Source organism: Petromyzon marinus, chromosome 29 (assembly GCF_048934315.1).
Source record: "Petromyzon marinus isolate PM22_M1 ecotype Great Lakes invasive population chromosome 29, UKy_Petmar_22M1.pri1.0, whole genome shotgun sequence".
Classification (NCBI taxonomy): Eukaryota; Metazoa; Chordata; class Hyperoartia; order Petromyzontiformes; family Petromyzontidae; genus Petromyzon; species Petromyzon marinus.
In genome coordinates this window covers 2,627,411-2,651,555 of record NC_133695.1, presented here as the reverse complement: position 1 = coordinate 2,651,555, position 24,145 = coordinate 2,627,411, and the positions used below count along the sequence as shown (strand labels likewise).

General features: G+C 46.0%; 1 long non-coding RNA gene across 2 annotated transcripts in view; it reads right to left on the bottom strand.

The window, feature by feature from the left end:
• LOC116947351 (uncharacterized) overlaps window positions 1–24,145 on the bottom strand; it is an 81,850-nt gene that overhangs the window by 10,193 nt on the left and 47,512 nt on the right. For both annotated transcript variants that reach the window (XR_004403669.2, XR_004403668.2), the window contains exon 2: window positions 6,487–6,606. This is a non-coding gene — a long non-coding RNA (uncharacterized LOC116947351). The remainder of the gene's footprint in view (window positions 1–6,486; window positions 6,607–24,145) is intronic.

Genomic DNA, 24,145 nt, shown 5'->3' with positions numbered 1-24,145 from the left:
GTACATCTCTTGTGATGCACTGTGTATAGTACATCTCTTGTGATGCACTGCGTGGAGTACATCTCTTGTGATGCACTGTGTATAGTACATCTCTTGTGATGCACTGTGTACAGTACATCTCTTGTGATGCACTGCGTGGAGTACATCTCTTGTGATGCACTGTGTAGAGTACATCTCTTGTGGTGCACTTTGTATAGTACATCTCTTGTGATGCACTGTGTATAGTACATATCTTGTGATGCACTGTGTACAGTACATCTCTTGTGGTGCACTGTGTAGAGTACATCTCTTGTGATGCACTGTGTGGAGTACATCTCTTGTGATGCACTGTGTGGAGTACATCTCTTGTGATGCACTGTGTATAGTACATCTCTTGTGATGCACTGCGTGGAGTACATCTCTTGTGATGCACTGTGTAGAGTACATCTCTTGTGATGCACTGTGTAGAGTACATCTCTTGTGATGCACTGCGTGCAGTAGGTCTCTTGTGATGCACTGCGTGGAGTAGGTCTCTTGTGATGCACTGTGTATAATACATCTCTTGTGATGCACTGTGTAGAGTACATCTCTTGTGATGCACTGCGTGGAGTACATCTCTTGTGATGCACTGTGTATAATACATCTCTTGTGGTGCACTGTGTATAGTACATCTCTTGTGATGCACTGTGTAGAGTACATCTGTTGTGATGCACTTTGTATAGTACATCTCTTGTGATGCACTGTGTATAGTACATCTCTTGTGATGCACTGTGTACAGTACATCTCTTGTGGTGCACTGTGTAGAGTACATCTCTTGTGATGCACTGTGTGGAGTACATCTCTTGTGATGCACTGTGTAGAGTACATCTCTTGTGATGCACTGTGTGGAGTACATCTCTTGTGATGCACTGTGTGGAGTACATCTCTTGTGATGCACTGTGTATAGTACATCTCTTGTGGTGCACTGTGTAGAGTACATCTCTTGTGATGCACTGCGTGGAGTACATCTCTTGTGATGCACTGTGTATAGTACATCTCTTGTGATGCACTGTGTATAGTACATCTCTTGTGATGCACTGTGTATAATATATCTCTTGTGGTGCACTGTGTAGAGTATATCTCTTGTGATGCACTGCGTGCAGTAGGTCTCTTGTGATGCACTGCGTGGAGTACATTCGTAGCGCTCTGCAAAAAAAAGCAACGTGCCCGATGCTTTTAATCAGAACAAGCAGCATGAAAAATGATCTCTGTAAATTCACGTGTGTTGTACGAGTCTGTCCTTAAACTCCACGGCATCAGGATCACTCCCCCCCCCACCCCCCCATTAATTTTACTTCCAAGAAGGCAACGGGTTGTTTGTTTTTTTTAATCGCATTTCGCGCATATCACTTAAAAGCGCACCAACGTGCGCCTTCAATGCACGTTCTGCGTTTTGCGACAGGCTTGACCGCGAGTGCAGCAAAATAAAAAAACTAACGCGCGCACGGGCGCGAGAGTGCGCCCCCAAATTGAGAACGCGCTCTCTCGCAGCGAGCGCGCTTTCCTGCGTAAAGTTTTGCAGAAGCGTCGAGGCGTGACTGGTTCAAATCACGGCTGGAACCAGGTGGTTCGGCTTAAGAGCAAGAGCAGGCGACAACCTGCCCGCTAGCCTCCCCGTGCACCTGCTCGCCTCGGTAACACCCCGTCATCTCGTTTGCTCGACATACGGATAAAGTTTTTTTCTGCTCATTACTATTCTTCGTTCCGTGAAATAAATACAAATGCTGGTCAACGTTCGGCCACTGTCCAGCCATCTGCTTGCTGGCCATGTTCCTGCGCTCGTGCAGGGTAAGTGGCCAAAGAGCAGCGGAAAATCGTTTCCCTATACTTTTTTTCCACTGCGACGATAATCCGAACAGAAAAGGCGAGCCCCGGCAGATGAAATGTGACTTGTATTGCACGCTAAAATAACGCATCGCTTTAATATAAAGGATTCTTTGACGGTCACAACAATCATGTGAAATGCTTGTGCTTGTTGCTAGACAATACCGGGTCATGCCACTCGTGTTTTCGTGAGGTGTCAGATGTAGCGTGCGTTGCACAATGCGAAGCCGTTCGTGCCGCACGCGCTGAGACTTTGCACTTAGCGAGATTCACACCTCGTGCCAAAATTCTCTGACAAATACACAAGGCCACGATTTTGATCACTTGCCCATTGACTTGGCAAAAAAAAAATATCACCCATTATTCACGTGATAAAACCAATAAGTAATACAAATGAAATTCTCAGATGCCCTGCTTTTGCGGTATGGATTTATTTGTCCGAGTAATCGAGATATGAATAATACACAGCCGTCTGTCAATCAACTGCTGGATGAAGGCCTCTCTATGCCGTGTCAGTCAAAGGACCATACGTGACCATTCCGGTCAGTGTAGGTTCGTGAAATAGGGCCCCTGGACTGGTTCAGATGTGAGCCATGGCTGGAAATTGAACTGGGATTGTTGTGTTCATAGCACAGCGTGTTAACCACTGCGCCACCACTCCACCTCCATTCGTCGCAGCGTTAAAGCTTGGATCCTCTACAGGGCAAGGGTTATGTTTCAAAAGCGATTGCTATTTCCCAGAAATATTTTAAAAATGCGCTCCTAATAGTCATCACAGAACAGAACCAAAATCTAGAGTAACTCAAAATGTGAACCTCCATTTGAAATGATTCTCTCCGCAGTTACGCAAATACATAAATATCAATTAAGTCGCATATTCTTAAACATTTTATATAACTTTTTACTTGGAAAAGTATTCAATAAAAGTAATAAAATATCAATAAATGACTCTAGTTCATACATTAAAAACGTAATTTATTGGGTGTAATTTTCCATTTGGAGCTTGCGGCGGGAGGAATGTCTTTTTTTTAAAGATGCGTAAGATTTGCGAGCACATTGCGCGGTCAAAGTTATCAATTTTATCGTTGCCAAAGAGCAAAGCGGGATTCCTATTGACAAAGCACTCAGTCCTTGAATTACAATGCCTGTGATTACCATTCAGCGTGGAGCCAAAAAAAATAAGTTGCTGCAATTCTGATAGTGCCACAGTGCCCATCCCTCAGCCATCTGTGAGCACTGTTTACATCAAAGCACAAGGAGGTGGAAGGGAGAAAAAAAACCGGTGAATAATAGTGGGGTCCGTGATATGAATAGAACACATTGGACCATTATTAGCAGTAAACACGAGTATGCATCGTGCAATTGCCTTAAAAGGTACGCATTGTTAGCATACGTTTGCCGCACTTCCCCACTTACGCACAATCGCCGGAGAAACCTATTCCATTTGGCGTCCGTGTCTGACATCTCCTTTGCATTGCGTGCACGGGATTATTTTTTATTTATTTACGTGCTTCACATTTTTTTTTACCGACTGATTCATTGCGAGCGCATGAAATAGCCCACCGTGCTTTCCGCGATATATAGCAAAGACAAAGATCCTCCGTACAGGCTTTTTTTTCATATTTCTGAAGGCAAGTGCCATTTGCGAGCACCCTTGAAGGTCGACGCGGCACATGAATTGAAGGGTGGTGGGCACGTCAAACACCACGCTGCCCGGTTGCCTTTGTCTCCCCAGCGCTGACGATTGCACACCGCGCCAGGTACTCATTCAATGCAGTCACAGCCTACGGGAGGCTCAGAACAAGGGGTAAGTTCAGATATGCGCCCACTCATGTTGGCTGCGAGCAGGAATCAAACTCAGGTTGGCCACGTCTGTAACGCAGTGCGCTGATAACTGGGCTAACAGATTAACAGGCCCCCATTATTTTTTCTATTCCCTGCGTTTCTATTTTCTACTCGTTGATGCATTGCTGGCACATTCAATGGCCCACAGCACTGTGAGATGTATATACTGTAGACGCACGCATGCACATAGTGTATGAATAATGAGCTATAAATCTGGGTGTCGTTTCTCAGCTCCGCTTCAATCTGGGGAACACTTGACACACGAGTCAAAACACCGCAACACACAATTACCCACTGATGATGATGATGATGACACTCTCATTTTCTAATGCTAAGGATGGGTAATTAATGCCAATTAAAAGGCTATTTGAGATATGCCTCTCCGGATATGAAGACTGAATATTCTGTGCCGCATAAGGTTTGATAGCGGTAATCGTACAAAACAACCTTGCTTTGTTAATATTGTTTTGAGTTTCTTGTATATCAAATATATGCTCTACATGCGCTCATAATCAAATGTTTTATATCGGTAGTGGATTCTGTAATTTAATCAGCAGCATCATCATAAATACAATCATATGTAGCAAAGCACCTCTATAACTACAGGAGGGACATCAAGAATTGGTGACTTAGGCGATACGGATAACCCACCTCTATTTACGCAGAATTAAACTCGTTCGTTGTGCCGTGCACAAACTCATTGTGCCGTCGACATCTCTCGCTCGTAGAGAGACCTCTACTGGACAATACGAGTAAAAGATGCAATCCACTTGTGCCTAGCCTAACATGATGATCATCATCACAATAACGTGATAGCAGATTGTGACAGCGGGCATTTCCCGCTTTCTATCGTCGTTATTATCACACTCTACGAGAGGCGAATTACTCGGTTCACTGACGACGGCGACTCTATAGATGTGTTTAGCGTTCAGCACGAGACTCCAATAGTTCGGGCCACTAGGCAGCACCGGCCATGTGCAACAATCTCTTATCGCTCCATCTCCGCGGTGACTCACTGCCCGGACACGCGCTCTCCTTTTGGTCACCATGATGTCTCCAGGCTCGTCCATCAGCTATCGCCCCTTCGAGTCGTGATGTGCGCCAAACTATTATTCTTTCTCAAGAGAGAAATAAGTTCAACATACACAATACTGCTGACTTTCCTCGACAGCCAAGGTACAGGTTTCTGGTTTGTTCACGGAGGCAATGTGTTCGCTACTTTCGTTACCTCTCAGTGCAATAACTTTATCGCCTTTATTAAATTTTGCCGAGTTTTTTTGCCTTGAAAATTTTCAATTAATTCCCCTACTATCCACTACGTGCTCACAATATAAAGGCAAAAAAACGTACGTAATGGTGCATATAACAAGTGCAGTAATGTGCGACATCTGAATATAATCCAAACCCTAACCCTCAATACTGCAAATCTGAACTGAAGCTGACACCTTAACCTCAGAACTAAATTTGCACATTTCATTTTTTATTATTATTAATTTAGCACACAGCAGTACATTCAATCCCTCAGCATGTCACAAGCAATTTGCCACTTTAACCGTTAGCCTCTTAAAGTACAAGACAGTTAATAAAATGGATCCACTTACACAACAATGTGAGTGCACATTAAGTAATTATAGCACAGTGGATTGCACTCATTCAATAGGCCAAACTGTTACAATTCCAATTGAGAACTTACGAATGGATTTAAGCAAAACTACCCATGTGAACAAAGCCAAAGATACCCCCCCCCCCGTATAGCATGAATAGACGTTTGGGGCAAGTGCTGTTAGCGAGCACCTATAAAGGGCAATATGGCACACGAGGGGGTGGGTGGCCAACACCTCCCCCGGCCGACTTTGTCTCCACAGTGGGGATGTTTACACGTCTCACCAGGTACTCATGTGAGGCTGAGTCGACCAAGGGGAGGCCCATGTACGGTTCAGATAATCGCCACTGGTGTTGGCCGTGAGTGGGGAATCGAACTTGGCTCACCGGGTTCAATCCATTGCTGCGCTTCCATCTCCTGGCCACATTTCAGCCCGAGCCTACAACAACTGGGAATTCCCACGCATTCCCCCATCCCAGTACGAAGCAAGCTCATCACCCTGCGCAGCTGCCAAGGTCTGATGAGGCTCAGCTTAAACATCGTGATTTGGTGATAACCATTTTTAAATGAAAACTTGTTTTATTTATGAAGCTGCATGTAAAAAGATATAGCTATGCTGCCGCCTATTCAACAGAACACTGGTTTGCTGTGGTGAAAAAGTTTCAGTGATCATGACAATTGCAAAAGATGACGAATATTAGTGGACACCCAGTTTGATAAAGCTCGCCTTATACTTGAACTTGGAAGCATAGTGCAGTGAGGCTGCCTGCGCAAATATCTATACTCAGCTGGCCACGCACAAATGTCGCTCTCGTTGAACAGGAGAGCAGCCGTTACATTTTAACAACAGGGAGACTTCAATTCATTGGCCACTCCAGACGAACAAAATTACAACTCTCGCATGCTTTATCCAGCAAGCAGTGGCCTGAAGGCACAAAACAGTTAATGAAACCGAAAAGCCACAATCCTACAGCTGTATAGCGGGTACAAAATGTTTTAATATAAAAATGTGTGGTTGGAATATTTTTTTGCGAGTGCACCAGTACTAACCTGCTATAAATCCAATACAATGTCCTTGCTCACAAAGCAAAGCATTATGACGACAATTGGAATTCTGCCAAACCCCATAGCCTACTGTATTCGCAATTCCTCCTCCGTCTTTCTTATTCCCCCTTTCTTTAACCGTATTTATTTACCTTGGCTACGCGATCAGTGCAGCTTGAAATGATGCCCGTAAAATATTCCCCGTTTTTCTTGCAGGCCCGCGAGGAGAGGGGGAGCGAGGGGGGTCTGCAGACGACCTAATCCCGAAGCACCTGGGAGAGAGGGGAGAAGAAAAAAAATCCCACGGGTAAGAAGTGGTGGAGGAAAAATGAAGACGAAAAAATGCTACGGGCATTAATAAACGTGACGGGTATATGCGTCACATCACAGTAGGTGAATGCTTCATTTAGACCGAGGGTCAGCCAAATGGTAGAAAGCAACACCTGCCATCGTTCATAATATCTGTCAGAGAAACAATCACTCATGCGAGAGTTTGGTGAAATGTAATCCTTGAAGGCCCCCCCCCAACCCAAAAGGCTCTCGGTGCGCTGGCACAAAGCTTACGTTATCGCGGTCACACGAGATAAATTCACGTGCAGAGGTAAGACAAATGTCGTGGCGGGCTACGAGCACTGTACCTCGGTTTCCGCCTTCATTTCCGAACGTAGAGAGCCGCGAGTCACAGGCTAAGAGCACCGCACGTACCGCGTGAACCGCACGTACCGCGTGAACCGCGCGTACCGCGTGAATCGCGCGTACCGTACTCTTTGGTTCTTTCGGTAAAGTCACGTAGGTAGAAAAATTAATAATAATAAATTATACCTACGTGACTTTACCGAAAGAGCCAAAGACTATGGATTCCTGCAGTCACGAAAGCCTCAAATCAAGATCGTATGCACCGTATGAACCACACGAACTATATGTACCGCATGAAGCGTATGAACCATGCGAACAGCATGTATCGTACACACCGTATGAACCCTGTAAGCCGTACGCACCGTACGTACGCAGCAGATACATCGGTGGTCGTGTCTAAGCAGCAGCACTGCCCGGTGTCGTGTGTCTGTGACACGTTGAGCGTAAACATAATCGACAGTAATCTTGATTTGAAGCTTTCGTGACTGCAGAAATCCATACTCTTTGGTTATTTCGATAAAGTCACGTAGATAGAAAAATGTAATACATTTTTAAAAAGATATATTTTTAATTTTATTTTTCCACCTACGTGACTTTACCGGAAGAACCAAAGAGTATAATCGACAGCCTTTTTTGGTCAATTCCCCAAGTCACCGTCACATCTGGCGATCCTGCGGATTGATGACATCCCACCGGCCACCCGGCACACGAGCCGGTTTCATCGCTCCATCTCTCTCGGTGGACGCTCCTCTCGGACGCGCGCCATTTCGTCGGCTGCGACTCGGTCAATAGTCTTGACCAGGTTGCAAGCAGACTCATTTTTAGTTGTTTCACTCGAACACTATTCTGACTCTCAAGACTCTAAAATCAAACTCTTCACTTACCCCGACTATTTTCTCTTGAGGGGTGGAACAATCCACCCCCCGACCCCCCATGAGAATCAATAATCTATTATGAGAATTTTAATAATAATATCGGGATGCGGTTCGAATACGAAAAACAATCAATATTTGTATTATTTACATTGCGATGAATGATAGCGCCTCTAGCGGACACTCGGAAACACAAAAACCCATTCCACAACATACCTAAACATAGCGCCCGTGAAACAATCGACTACAAGAACTATCCAGGCTCAACCCAGCTTAGAATCCGAAATGTGTCGAGATTGGACACATTCCAGGTTCTATTCTATTCTTGCAGCACCATGGCAAAACGTTCAGGAGCTTCATGGCAATGTTGAAGTCTGCTAATCACGAGAGGGCTCCAGGAGCGAGTTCGTGTCGTCTGCCTATTCCTCCAACGAAGGAGCACAGACTGCAGTGGTTTACTGCATGGTTCTATAACCATAATGTAAATAAATGGTTACATTCCAGGTGAACTTTGTCAAACGGACACAGAACATGTACACCATGTAAACGAACGTCGAAGCTTAGGCAATCGATATTCCGTCGATGAATCGACGCTACGCTGTGCCCCGATCCCTCCGCCACGGCCGCAGTCGCTCGCAACAAGCCAAGAAGATATGTTGCTGTGTCACCTCGATAATAATGTACGACAGATATATTTACGGATTAGTAAAGACAATACGGCATGTGTCACCTTGGCGTCGCGAGCGGGGTCGGTTACAGGTGGCGGATTTACGTGCAGGTGCGCTCGCCGCCCGCAGGATCACTCGAGTCCCGCGCCCGTGATGATCCGCGGCTAGCTTCTTCATGTGGCACGTGTCGGGGAAGAGGCACAGCGCTCGCCGTGGAGAGTCTCAAGTCGTTCTCGTTGCCACGCTCTACGTTTGACGCCCTCACGGCCCCACCGCTGCGTTCATAGAGTATCTTGGCCGCCGTAAATGTCCACGTGGGAAGCCACTTCTCGTTGGGCTATCGTTTGTGATGGTCACTTCGAAAAAAAGAGCTATACAGCTCGGTGGGCCTTGCCTGGTAAAATATTTGAAAAAAATAGTTTCGTTTTGTGCTATTTTAACATATCACTGGGGGTTTCTGCGAATATTCTTTCGTTGTATTTATTCCCGTGGCCCGGTTGGATGTCATCGTTTATAAATGCGTTGATAAAAGGTGCAGCCCCCCAACTGTTTCACGGTGAGGTGTTTGAAGCAATGCTGAAAGTTTATTGAATTCCCCTCCCAGCTCTAAATGGGTAAAAATTGGCGTCAATTGAATGGCAGTTCGTGTGTGGTGGGGTAAAAAGTGAGGGTACCCCCACCTCTTCAAACAGCATATAAGAGTAGTGCCAAAATTTCCTCTCGAGGAGGCCCTTCAGCCAGCAGTGGAATGAGCGAGCCATTGCAGGGCTGTGCCTTTACCTTTTGTTTAACTTTACAAACATAAGCCATTCTTTAACCCACTTAAAAAAAAGGACGACAGACTACTTATCTCCCCTGGGGAATTTTGCGAACAAAAAATGTCAACGTTAAAACCGCAGACGTCCAGTTTTGTTCACACAAGACCTTACCCGGCTGTCTCGCCTAACAGCTGAATTGTAATTTGCAACCGAGTGCAAGCGTGTGTCTTTGTGTGTGTGTGTCCCTCACGGCCAACACCGGTGACGATCATCTGAACCGGTCCTAGGCCTCCCTCTAGGTCGCCTCAGCTTCAATTGGGTACCTAGTGCTATGTGTAAAAACACTGCCACTAGGGAGGCAAAGGCGGCCGGGCGTGGTGTTGGCCACCCACCACCTCATGTGCCGTGCTGGCCTTTATAGGTGCTACTAGCTAACAGCACTTGCCCCAACAGTCAGTTAAGGCTACACGGGGGATTTTGTTTGTTTGTTTGTGTCGACTCAGTTTGACTCAGCGTTATGAACTCAAGTTCTATTCCTGCTCATGGCCAACACCAGTGACAATTATCAGAACCAGTCCTGCATTTTAGAGACATCATATTGACCGCCAAGGGAAGTGTGCTCGGGCAAGACACATCGTGGTAAGACAAGATTGGTTGAGCAATGGACGGTACTGGTTGCGGAATGGCAGTCAAAGGAGAGAACACGCCCGAGTGGATGACCACCGTGGAGAGGCGGAATTAGATTCGCTAGTGTGAAGGAACAAAATGTATTTAGTCATGTTGAACTTCTTTCGCACCGCACTTAGCCAACAGTGCTAATCGGAAGTGCAGGGGAAGGGCAAGAATTGTGGGGTCACAATGTTGTGAGAGATGGCAACGGTGTGGAACGCCTTCATCCATCAGTGGATAGATCGTGGCTGATGATGATTGATATTCACTGCAGCATTACAAGCATGAGATATTGACAATCAACCCCCCACCCACCGCCACCACAGAACCGTCATAATGATCCCCACATTGCCCAGGGCTCACCGGATCAGTCTGAGTTTAAATGGGCAGCACAGAAATTTGACAAGACATTAAAATATTTACACGTGCAGTTTTTTGGGGGGGGGGGGGGTTCACCAGGAAAACTCAATTATGTGGACGTTCACTCTGAACGTGACTACCGAGAGATGGGATCTTACGTTTTAATGCCATCTTCAATGCTTGTGCGGTGCTTTTCGTGTGTATATTATGGGGTATGAAATGCCACCAGGTGGAATATGTAGCTCTTCCATAGAAATGAAAATGTCACCGTACAACATATGGTCCGAGCGCTGAATACGAACAGCTTATTGGGAAGAAATATTGCGCGTGATGCACATATAAAAAAAAACATTACGATTCCTCGTTGCGTTTTTTTTCATAGCAAATAGAGCTTGTGACAGAATGAAACAGCGCTACTGAATTAAATGCAATTGTAGCATATTGAAGAAAAAAAAGATGTAATTCAAAAAATTTAAACGGGTGGACCAGTCACGTACTTGTTAGTTTACTGTGCTTAGAAGTCACCTTTACTCCACTAGTTGTAGCCATTTACCCTGTAGGTTCTGTTTATTTCCTGCTTTCTATACACGGCGTGTTGAGATCTATGGATGAAATTCGTCTTACGATTGTAAATTATTATTATTGCGAACAACGTTAAGGGGAAAGCGATATTTGAGCAGATCCAAGGTCTCCCCTCACACATTTACCAACTCACAATGACCAGCGTGGTAAAGTATGATAAAAAAAAAACCACTGGTGACATGCCGTGGGGAAGCATTCATGGATTTCGCCACAGTGGCGAGATGTTAACTACCTCGCCTGGTATGCCGGAGGTCGTTGGTTCGACCCCGACTTTGAATCCCTGTATATTTGAAGTTTGCGTGTTCTCCCCGTGGTCGCATGGATTTTTCTCTGGGTCCTCTGGTTTTTCCCTACACATTTAGAAACATGCCTTGCGAGTATTTGGCTGCGATAAATTTCCACAAGATAAGCCACTTCACACTTCATTAAGCTATAATTTGTGGCCAGGTCGCTTCTGAAAAAGAGCTATATAGCTCACTGGGCCTTACCTGGTAAGATAAAAAGTGTAGTTTAGACAAAGCGGCTGTACGTTTTGAGTCTTACGCCATTTAATAGCGACAACAGGAAATCATAAACGTGAGACTGAAATTACATGTTCGTGAGCATATTACGTACATGTAAACCACAACAAAAAAGGACAATCGATTTGTTGTTCCACGATGTTGTTTTGGGCGCTTTCAATTATGAAATACTTACATTGTAATAAGTGGATGATTGGACTTCGCACAGGAACAATGTTAAATCAGAGGCATACAAATGTAGACACACAATGGTCCTGAACATGTTCTCTCTGCTGTTGTAAATTTACAACGAATAGAATATATAGGGATGAATAATATGAGTAAATTAAGCTTTGATGATGACAGCATGTAATATTCTGCTCCTACACACATTGTCAAGAGGACACATCGTAGGGATCTTTAAAACGCTTTTGAAAAGAACACCAATACAAAAAGTGCTGCAATCTGGTAATGTTCCCAAAAAAAAAAATTCCAGGAGGCTGAAATGGGGCATTTGCACATGCAAATTGCGGGCATAAGCGTTAGGCAAGTGTAGCGGCTTAATAGCCTCCTATGGGGACCACAAAGAACGTGGAACAAAAGCTGAAAAGTGTGCAAAGAGAATTGGGGAAGATGCTGCATGCATGAAATTACACTGAGAGACAGACAAAGGAAGACACGGATCGGAGAACAAAAGTAAATCAGAGACATCACACTGACTTGAAAAACAAACACGCGAGTGAGCATGGGCAGGACACGCCACGAGAGAGGATGAGCGCCGATGAAGAAGAGGTTGGTGACAGAATTGCGCAGCCAAAGGTGCCTAATGAACCTGGGAGCTCAACCACAGCAGGGCATGCAGGGGTCAGATCTGTTCATGGGCAGGGTTGAGGCAGATCGCGGACACTGTGACCGCAAACGATGGTCGACGGTATGCGGAGGGCCTACATCCAGCAGTGGATATATCATGGCTGACGATGTCGACAATGATGACGATGATGATGATCGCGGTGTCGTCCCGTAGCGAACAAGATAGTTACAAAGAAACGACGGCATGCACCACCCCAACCGCAACGTAACGCGTATAAATATCTAAACTGTCTCTGAATAAACCACAGCAAGCCGTTTTCATGGAAATTCCATTCACTGCATTGAAAGGACAGCACGGGGGGGGGGGGGGGGGGCGTGACTAAGCCTTTCCCTCTCAATTTCGCATTTATCTCCCTTGTCATAAGGAATCTTTGTCAAATGTAGGCACACGCAATTTATCTTGATCGAGGTGTCGCACCTGAACACTGCACAAAGGGTGGTGACGCAGCCTGCCCCTTTCCCTTTAACCTTCACGAGGTTGTACACACGACCCCGTGAAGACGACGTTACGCCTCGCCGCCCCCGCATGTTAGACGCAATGCCACCCGATTATGCACAACGCTGCCAAGTCATCTCCTTGACCCCCCTCCCACTAGTTGCCAGAACATTGCTCCCTGGACGGAAACTCCCTTCCTTCACTCTGCTGCACAGGAATATGGAACTGCCTGCCTGATGAACACGAGACCACCGATTCTGGCCTTCAGGCCTGCATAATGCCGAGCTCACACATGGACATCTCTCTCCTCCCTTCACCACACGCCTTGTAGGACTGGGTCTTTGAGCTGCAGGGAACCAAGGATTATGCCGATTAGATGTATCCATGTCCGACATGGCTATTGGTCACAATTGCACCCAATATATATTAAAAGGTTGACGTTGCAGCCGCGCTGCGCTGACAACCGTGGCAATCGGAGAGAATATGAAGGCCGCTGAGCTGTAACTTGAATTGTCACTGTATATAAAAAAGCACTGATTAATAATTTAGACCGTATCGACTTTCTAGGGAAATACTGTACACCCCTCAGCGGCATCTGATTCGGCTTTGTCGCTTTTATTTTTGCCGCCGTGTACGAGACCCATTAGCCATCCACTGAAGTGTCAGCTTCGATTTGAAGGCAAAATAGTCGGGTTAAAGGGTCATGTTTTGTCGCAAGCATTTTCAGAAATATGTACGAGTGGATGTTTGTGTGTGTGTGTGTGCGCGCGCGCGTCGCTGTGTGCGATAGTGTATTGGTTAGCGAGCTACGCAACAAACCCCGGATCCAAAGTTCAATTCCCGTTCGCGGCCAACGCCAGTGACAATTATCCTGGGCCTCCAACGAGGCGAACTCAGCCGCGAATGAGTACCTGGTACAAAGTGTAAACATTGCTACTAGGGAGACAAAGGCGGCCGAGCGAGGTGCTGGCCGCCCACCCTCTTCGTGTGCCATCCTGGCCTTCACAGGCGCACACTCACAGAACTTGGCCTAAAGGTCTGCAGAGGCTATACGGGGGGAGCTTTGTCTTTGTAGCTGGGTGCTGCTAAATGAATGTTCTTTTTCGATTTAAAGCTTTCGTGACTGCAAGGATTCATCTTCTTTGGTTCTTTCGGTAAAGTCACGTAGAATGAGAATAAAATAATAAATTGATAAAATAAAATAACACAATAAAACTCTCACGACGTTTCGGCCACAACACAAGCGGCTTAAAGGTCGCGATCTGAGCGTGGCATTGTTCGCTCCAGCGCTGTCCTCCAGACAGTCTCGTCCATTCACCTGATGAAGGCCGCTTGTGTTGTGGCCGAAACGTCGTGAGAATTGTATTGTGTTATTTTATTTTATCAATATATTATTTTATTCTCATCCTACGTGACTTTACCGAAAGAACCAAAGAAGATGAATGCTCTTTATTAAGGATATTTCTCTCCCTTACGTTTGGGAACTCCTATTGACTCTATCTGCATTTCACCAACTCTCAGACAAAGCAAGTGGATGGCTAAATCACTTACGAGCGAATCTCTAATGGCTGCTCTACATAAGCCACTCGAAAGAAGATTGACCACATCTCGACGCCATTAGCAAGCACGGCCACTTTCGATACAGCGTGGCAGAAACCGCCGCTTGAATGCCACAATTTCGATCGAGAGGTAACGAACACAAACTTTTAGGCATTATCGGAGCGCAACATTTCATTTCGTAACTTTAAAACTAACGTTAAATTTAGCCCGCTATCATACGAGAATAAAGTTGCATTCTTTCATCCATCTCCAACACCCTCCCTACTTCCCTTAGAAAAATAAAAGGTGGGGGGTGGGGGGGAAGGAGCAGTTGACGTTAATTTCTGCTGAAACTCAATCCACTGCAAGCTTCCCTCAGCCCATAATTACAGCCCGGCCTTAATGTGCCGTAGGCACTAAACGGATTCATGTGGTGGCTCTGCCAAGCATTTTGTAGTGCTGTGCAAACCCAGGAATTCTTGTTTTTTTTTAAACAGCAAGCAATTTTACTTGTCAACTTCATCAGTCAAGATGAAAACACCGCCCACCCCGCGCGGTTCGCGTGTGTGTTGATTTCGCATAATTTGTGTGTACTGTGTGTACGTTGCATATGTATACGGAGGTTCTGGGCGCAGGACTTTGGGGCGTGACGGTCACTTTCATCTAGCGGTGGATCGAGAATGTTGGGCGGCTTCGACGTAACGCGAGATGACTAACGCATCACGCTTCGAAGATCTTCTTTACCAAATCAATTACATTAAAACTCCGGGTTGCACAACATGCAAATATGCTTCGCGGTTAAGGGAGCAGCAAGGGATTAATCTTTGTGCCGCACAAAAAAACTTTCGCTTCTAATGGATGGTCTTACGCAGCTGATAGAATGCCGCTCTGAAGAACCGGCACCGGTTGAGAAAAGTTTACGCAATTATAATAAAATACAATGGCCATTCCTCCGGAAGATTTTCAAGCATCTCTCAGTACAATTACACCGCGAAAGAATAACCGCTTTCTTTCCAGCAAGTGAACACGAGACAACCCCAATAGCAATTAACGGGTAAAGAGAAAAAGCCAAGAAATATGCAGTTGCCATATTTCTACATCTAATGCTGCACATTCGTGATAATGGTCCGATATTTATTTTGCTGAGACAGCCAATTAAAACAAAATGGGTCGGTCCGGCTTCAAATGGCTATCATACCGGAGCAAAATAAAGGCGTGCGACGATGATGAGTGGCGTGTGATTACAAGCGCGGCTATGCTTTTAAGGTCAGCGAACGCAAGGGCCTGTGTCTAATCTATTTTATTCCAGTCTTGGGCTGACCCCTGCTGACTTTATGGGTTTTGGTAGGAACGCGGGGTACTTTTGTGCACCGTAACGGTGAATGCAAGGCGCTCCCTCTGAAGCACAGCCCGTAAACACGAGCGCACGCAAGTGCTTCGAGGACGTTTGGAAGAACGACGCAACACTCGCAAATTTCTGTCCGTTTGATGTTTCCACGGGGCAAAATCGCCTCGTTGAAGGTGTTTTGTTTTGTTTTCAAATACACCACCTCGCTTGCGCAGTGAACACGTGGCACTGATTCAACTTCTCTTGTTTTCTGTGTTCATATCAATTCAGTAACAATATCATCGTCATCATCTGCAAGAATATAAATGTGCTGAAGCGCCGCCAATGTGAAAAACACGTGTAGTATCCACATCATTTGTGTGAATTAAATTAAATTAACCGCATCGTTTACTTTTTTCCCCAATTATTGACATTTTACAATTAATATAACGTTTAAGCATGCTGGATAATTAAGTATTCCTAATGTGCCTTAATAATTAATTATCTGTACTAGTTAAAGCAACCCACTTTTGTATGTCTCATGTATTGATCTAACACCCCCCTTCTCCCCCACCTCCTGCTATCTGCTTTGATATGGAATCGTGGCAGCTTCTGGGAGGGGGGGGGGGGTCACACCAGTGGTTTTACTATTGAGTTGTGAAGGCGGTGCCACTGCATCCAAGGTGACTCCAATTATGGCAAAACCGATCCACCGTTGTCCATCACTGCATCACTGCTGCTGTCAGTTGGTGTAACATTTGCTCAAGTTAATGTTGATGAGGACCACAATGCATATATTCAGGAAATGCCGATTTTTTTTTTGCATCGTCCACAAATGGCCACGTGGTGTTCAGACATGTTTGTACTGGGGAGTTGGGCAGCGGGCTGCAAAGAGGGGAATATATTGGGACAAGTGGCCCCATTTCGTTCTTTGCACTAGGACCCATGCCAACCGCAGTATAAGCCACTGGACCACACCACGCCTTCTTCTGCACTGAGATCAATTTTAAATTGGGTCATCCCGAACAGTCCTCCAATAAGCATAACAGTCGCCTACTGATCAATCTTCTATCGCTCCTAGCCGACTAGCATGGTCACTGTCTCATGAAATCACTGATTCTCCCCACCGATGTTGAGGACACGGTCGACCAGACGGAATGCTTTGTCTCATCCACACTCTGCTCAACCAACACCGCCACACTTCAGGTCTTAACGCCACTTCTCTCTCTGCTTCTTTCCTCGCTCTACTCAACTCTGGATTTTCCTCCCATCGTCTATTTTCCCAAGTTCATGTAACCTTGCTGAAATCAGAGAAAACGTTAACTTTTATCAATTGTATCTTAAATAGTAGTGTTCGTTTCTGGTCACTTGGCATCTGATCCTCTCAACCTGTGCTCAGCGACCATGATTTACATAGTAAAAATGGACCTACTCTTTGGTTCTTTCGGTAATGTCACGTAGAAAATAAAATCTAATAAAAGAATACGACGTTTCGGTTGCAACACAAGCAACCATCATAAGGTAAGAATGAATGATGAAACACAGACACGGAAACAATATAGGCAGACACATGCAGAGAGAGAGGCACACACAAAGACAAACAGTCACGAAAGCTTCGAATCTAGTTTAAAAAAAGACCTTTCGCAGCTGAAATAGAGAGGCTTATCCCATGGAACAGATGTTCCGGCATGCAACTCCCTGAAATAGAGATTATTGCAAAATAGAGCCCTCTACCGGCGCATGCGTGGGTGAAAAAAAATCCATTATCAGTCGAGATGATTTAATGTTGGTGAATGACCACCGCAGGTGCTGTCAATGGCAGTACAACTTCATTTCACTCAGCATGATTCACTTGTCCGTAATGTTTTGGAAACCTTCCAAAGATGAAGGACAAATGAAAATACTGTATTGTGGCCGCGAGGACGTCAATGCACGCGAGGGCAATCGCTCTAAAAATCGTATACAGATAAACAAACGCGTAATGATAAACTGCAAGGGTTAATCTACTGTGTTCATTTTTTTAGGAGGGCCCATAAATTTTGTTGTCCTGGTTAAATTAATTTCCGCACACCGGTATTCCATAAAGGAGAGGGGGGGGGTGGAAACATCTCTCGATGAACCCTCAAGATAATTAAGTATACTGTAAAGAAAAAAAATCTGTACGGGTTTTTGTCTGCAATTTTGCCCAACGTTAAAAAAAAGCCTTCCACTTATTAATCAAGAATATGAAATGTAATTAATTGCTGCCAAAACAAAGCCCTCTGCTGTGTAATTGCACGTCGCGTAATGCCAGCGCACGGTTTTTGTTTGTTGGCTGCACCAGAGTGGGATACGAGCCACCGGCTTTTGAAATGGGCTAGGGGCAGCATTTATTTATTTATTTACTCGCTCACTCCCCTTCTCTCCCTCCCGCACGCGGTGTAATCCCTCTAATGCAATATCCGTTATTGGATTTGTACCCGGCCAAAATTGATTGGAATTTTAACGAGCGAACGCGAACGCACGCACGCACCCACGCGTGTTCTTCACGATGCCACCCGGTCGCTTGCTGCTGGGCGGGAGGGGGGCCCGGGGGTGGCTGGGTGGGTGGGAGGGGGGCCCGGGGGTGGGTGGGGGGGGGCCCGGGGGTGGGTGGGGGGGGGCGTGGGTGGGTGGGGGGGGAGGGGGCGTGGGTGGGTGGGGGGGGAGGGGGGCGTGGGTGGGGGGGAGGGGGGCGTGGGTGGGTGGGGGGGAGGGGGGCGTGGGGGGGAGGGGGGCGTGGGTGGGTTGGTTGTGGGGATGGGGGCCCGGGGGTGGCTGGGTGGGTAGAAGGGGGCCCGGGCGTGGGTGGGGGGGAGGGGAGGGGGGCCCGGGCGTGGGTGGGGGGGAGGGGAGGGGGGCCCGGGCGTGGGTGGGGGGGAGGGGAGGGGGGCCCGGGCGTGGGTGAGGGGGGCCCGGGCGTGGGTGGGGGGGGCGTGGGGTGAACTGGTTGGGTGGCGGTTGCCAGCGCTTTGATCGGCAGCACGGCTGTAAACATCGCGCATCATCGATTACGGCGGCAGGAAAGAAAAGACGCGTTGGCCTCCGTTTCTCTTTCACGTGCGCCAGCCAACTCGGAGATAATTGCCGAGACAACTCAATGGTTTCTGGGGTTTTTTTAAAGCAGGAAACCGATTGAAAGTTAATCATGTAAGTTTTTCCATTAATCTCTGTCCAACAGTGTCAGGGGAGACTCACAATTGCAAACTATTACAGGGGCGGGGGGGGGGGGACACAAGGTCTTTATTTGACACGTAAAAAAACACAAAGTGCGGTCCTTGTAAAATGTGTAATGCGTACATTTCTCCAACAATAGCGTTATACTTTTCAGGATAATTGGTTTAAAGAAATATATAGACACACACTCACATCTCTACTCACAGGGTTCTTCCACACTTTTAATTTGTGTGTGTGTGTATATATACTGTATACACGCACATGGGGAAGAGCGGTGGTGTACAGCGGTTAGGGCACTGCGTTACACACACGGTCGGTTGAGTTTTGACTCCAGGTCATGGCTAACACCTGCGGCGAGAGGTCATCTCGTTCCGCTTCTGGGAAGCAACTTCAGCAACTCACGCTGACCAACGTAGCGACGGATGGTCAAACGACCTCAATGTCCGACGTGGCGCGGAGAGGCCTCTTATTCTATCCAGCAATTGATCAGAGGGTTGTACATTATCATGTCTATTCACCAAATACACACAATAACGCTACATATAAACTAAACTATAAATTATTGATATTTTACCAGGTAAGGTTCACTGAGCTGTATAGCTCTTTTTCAGAAGTGACCCGGCCACAAATCATAGCCCAACGAAGTGGCTTACGTCATGTGGATAATCAAGCAGACAAATACTCTAAGCGCGTGTTTCTAAATGTGGAGGGTAGAAACCGGAGGACCCGGAAACAAATCCATGCGTCTGCGGGGAGAACCAAATATATAAAACAGGCGTCAAGGTCGGAATTGAACCGACGAACAACACTGTGCCACTAATCCACACATGCGAATGGGACGGTGGTACGAGTCGCTTGCCCGCTGCACAGTGAATCCGGTGACCCGAGTCCACTTCCCAAGACAGGATGAACACCGGAGATGAGTGATACCTGAAACAGTCCCGGGACACTCCCATTCACCAACCTCCACTGACCAGCGTGCTGAAGTATGGACCACACCCCCCATGACTAACACGGCATTCGGAGGCCCTCATTTAGCAGTGCAATGACAAATTGCTGTTCGTATGTATGTTGGACTTCTTTCGCACCGTAGGTAACCAACAGTGCTAATCGGAGGTGCGGTAAATTATACACGAACAGTATTGTACACATAGATTACAAAGACGCATAACGCGTGCACGCTTGTACATGTTTATCACCACAAGGAGAAACGCATCGTACCCCATATTGGAACGGAGTTCGAACTCGCAATCGATCGTGTGGTTATGGTGGTGCCGCGACATCCGTTGCCGGTTGATTCCGTCTTCTCTTTATGGATGCCATTTTTTTCTCTCATTGAATATCATCGCATAAGCCTCGGGGATGTGACTCGCATGGCTGGAACGTCTGGATTCAAGTGATTTGGGTGCATTCACGCCAAGAGATACCTGGGCTACAGGCAAATCTAACACCGTAGCAGCACGCAAGTACGGGAGAAAACAGCTTGGGAAATTTTCTGAATCGATGTAAAATCTTTTAAAATGCAGGGCAAATAGAAGGCACTTTTGATTTAAAGCTTTCGTGACTGCAGGGATTCATATTCTTGGTTCTTTCGGTAAAGTCACGTAGAAGGGAAAGAATAAAATAATAAATATATAAAACAATAAAATTCTCACGACGTTTCGACTACAAAACAAGCAATCATAATTAGGTGTGAAAACCACAGCAAGAAAATAAAAAAAACAAGAATAAGAAGGCACTTTATTATTATTTTACTCGAATGGAAAAATCTATCTTAGAGTCATATATATTTTAATGTATTTCAGTCTATAAGTAGCTTCTAGTGGCCTATAAGTAGTTTCGAGGAATGTATGACCAATCTTCTCGTATGCGTTTTGGTCTCTTGATCAAACGATTATTTGGTGGAGATAACCATGTGTAGAGGAGTAATAATGTGAATGTACAATGTTACTCTATCAATAGATTACTCTATCAATAGAGCAATTGTGTTGTGTAGAGAAGCAATCGAGTTGTAAGTCGTAATGGAATGAATAAAAATGTTGCACTCTGGGAAAGTTCAGCGTCTAACTCTTGGTTTCCCAAACTCCAGTCCTCGCAGGCTACCACCACACCACGCTTCGTTTTTCCGCGTTCACCAATTCACTTATCCCACTTATATACAGATTAACTTGTTACACACCGCACGCGCCTGATGATTGTTAAACCCGTCCCATGTGATGCGCTCGACAACTAACGCTGTCTGCGTTAACAAAGGCGATTCACATTTAGATTGAGGTCACATCGTGTGTGCGTGTACGTATTCCACATGTGCAGACAGCGTTGAGTATTTTAAACGTAACTTCTCCTACTCGCTGGGGACTATAAGCGGATATGTAAACAGATCAGATCTGTAAACAGCTATCGAAGATTACAGCTACACCATGTGCACGATAGGTTACTGGACAACAATAAGGAATGCACTTTTTAAAATATGGAAACACATTTCACTCTATTAAAAGTGAATGTGATATTTAGAAGACATCACTGTATATTGGTTTGTTGCAACGCCTAAAGAAAATGTGAGTTACACCATAAACATAATCTCTTAAACATAATCTCTTAAACATAATATCTGCTAGGTGTGGGCGGTTAGCTTGTCAGGGTAGATATGTGACGATTAGCACGGTTGACTACGTACGGTGCGAAAGAAGTTCAACATACATACAAATACGTGATTATGTGCTATACACACATTTCCCACAATTATTTGTGCAGAATTTATGCAAATATGCGTAGATGTTACCACATTTACGCATCTAAAATTCACTTTGTGCACAGGACCATCCTGAATAACTGAACGTACAGTGTATTTTAAAGGTAAAATCAGCAAGGTCTGACGCATCGTGGCCATTTAATGAGTAGAGGGCTTTTTTTCCCGCCCGTACAAAAACACACAACACAGAAATCCTTAGAGCCCATATGGTTGGCATTGAAATCAAGTCCTTGTGGTTATGCACACGATCACTGAGTGCAGCAGCCGATGAGTTACGGCAGTCTGTGTGGGCAGCGCCAAACAAAGACTTGACCCGGATCTTGCACCGAAAATATCCGTGGCCCATAAACCCAGAATTCACGATTTCTACAGTGAATTAATATGCTACGCTTTGAGTACGCATTTGTACAAAAGGTTTGTGAATTCACGTGCCCATTAAGTAGCCATGGTTGTTTTGTTTTGACATCCATTTGGGGGGCTTTGGAGTTCAATAATATTATCATGAGCTAGATTAGTGGGCATTACGGATGTTTTCATTTCAATTAGATCCCTGAGCATTGGCTGAGTGTGCTTGCCATTTTAAGCCACGGCTAAGCTTGTCTTCTCAATTCACTGTGCATGCAAATTCGGAGTTTCGTACGATATACAGAATCAACATTTAGGCCATATTTTGCAAAACCATAATCCAGGAACCACAATGCACCTGTCAGCAAGGGTGCACTGTATGCAATCGATGCATAGTGGTGTGGAATGATGTAGGAGATGCAAGACAATTCGTACACCTTGGGTTTTTTAATCACAAATCTGAGGCAATCAAGCACTAACCACCACATAGTGTAGAACCTACAGGGGGTCGTAATTGAAACCATCTACCCTATATAAGGCAATGCGCTTACACACACACACATCTTTGTGCTGTGCTTGTAATACTGTTGCCTGCATCGACCGCATGCCTTAGCTGCCACACACACTGTCTCCTACCGGGGGGGGGGGTTCTTTGTAAAGATGGTCCAATATGAATTAAATGTTACCATGGAGTTATGTTGCTGTTAGGAACTCACACCACAGAAAAACGCCAGAATTGATCAAAGCGCTACCCGCGCTATGCCTGGAGGAGCCGCTGCCCGAGCTTCGTCGCCCCATCGCTGTCAGAGGGCCGCACAGCTCCGCGCGCTCCGAGCGCTCGGCGCTGCAGTCACTGTCGCTAATTCAGTGCTTTCGCTGGGCAAACGCATCGTCGGAAACAAAAACAAAAAAATGTTACGCAATCCATCCGCTTGCACGATTTTGCGTCCTTGCTGCGGTCACACGCTTGCGCTGAGCCATGCGGTGGCGCGGCGTGGATGGGCATGGACCCTGGTGAGAAGAACGAAATCGCGGCATGCCTGTCCCAATCGCTCACCGCCCTCTTTATGGCCCGAATCTCGGCATGCGCAAGCGGCTCAGTGTAAATTTGACTTGGAGAGGCGTGGCGCCGTTGTTTTGAAACACATTGTACTCACCGCAGAGAACAGTAGCGACACGACCGCACTCTATCATAGCTGACACCAAGCTGTGCCGCACGCCCTTCCGCATGGCATTTTACTTTCGTTTTTATTCTGATTCCATTCCGATGACGTACGTGTACGTTACGACAGCAGTCACAGTTGCAAGTCCTGCTGTCTGCCAGGTGCAACTGACGTTGGACAAGACAATGGGTTTTTGTGCAAAGTGCTCTTTGTCACATGAGCCCAAGTGCATGACCAAATTGATGTTTTGCACGCCGAGGTCTAACTCGCTCCCTGTATCGGTTGTCGCTCGTCTGCATGGGTCTCTCTTCTCAAAGAGACTTGTTGAATCAATGAGTTCCCATCATCGTAATCGTCATCAGCCGCGATCCATCCACTGCTGGATGAAGGGCCTCGTCCCAAGCCGTCGCGGTCCCTCACGGTTCTGCGACGCAACAGTCCAGCCAGGTACTGCACAGGAGCTGATCTCATGCCTCCATCTTCGCAGCGGATGTCCTCTCAGGCGTGTGTGTGTCCCCCCCCGGCCCCCTTGGCTGTCACTCCAACATTAGTCTCGACCACAGGTCACCATCCCTCCTAAAGGCATGCCCCGCCCAAGCCAACTTATACTAAACGGCTTCTTCACTTCATGAAATAATGAAAATGAACGTGCAATTCACGTACAGTAAATATGTTTAAATGGCTAATTCAAACGCTTGTCAATAACACTGCCTTAAAAGGAAATATGATAAGAGAAGTTTCAGCCAATGGTATTTCTTCATGGCACATGATATTAAAAATGGTCATTGTCCAAAAACGTTATATTTTACTGTTACTGATTAATCTATTGAGGTTTTGTGTTTAATTGGTTGTGCACCACTGCCTACGCAGCATCACCAAATGGCATAAACACAGTGAGTAGGTTACTGAATTTACATACAGCCACAGCCACCTAGAACATGTACAGACATTTTTTTTTATCAATCCACTTGGTGGATGAGGGCCTCCAAAACCATGCAGGTCGTGAAGGTCACCTGAACATCCTCTGCCACGCAGATCCATCTGGGTTATTAAAGGCATTGAGCATAATCATGGCAGCATATGAAGTACAGTACAACAATATTAATTCACTTCCTTCTGCTGTGCCACGTTGCCCCGCA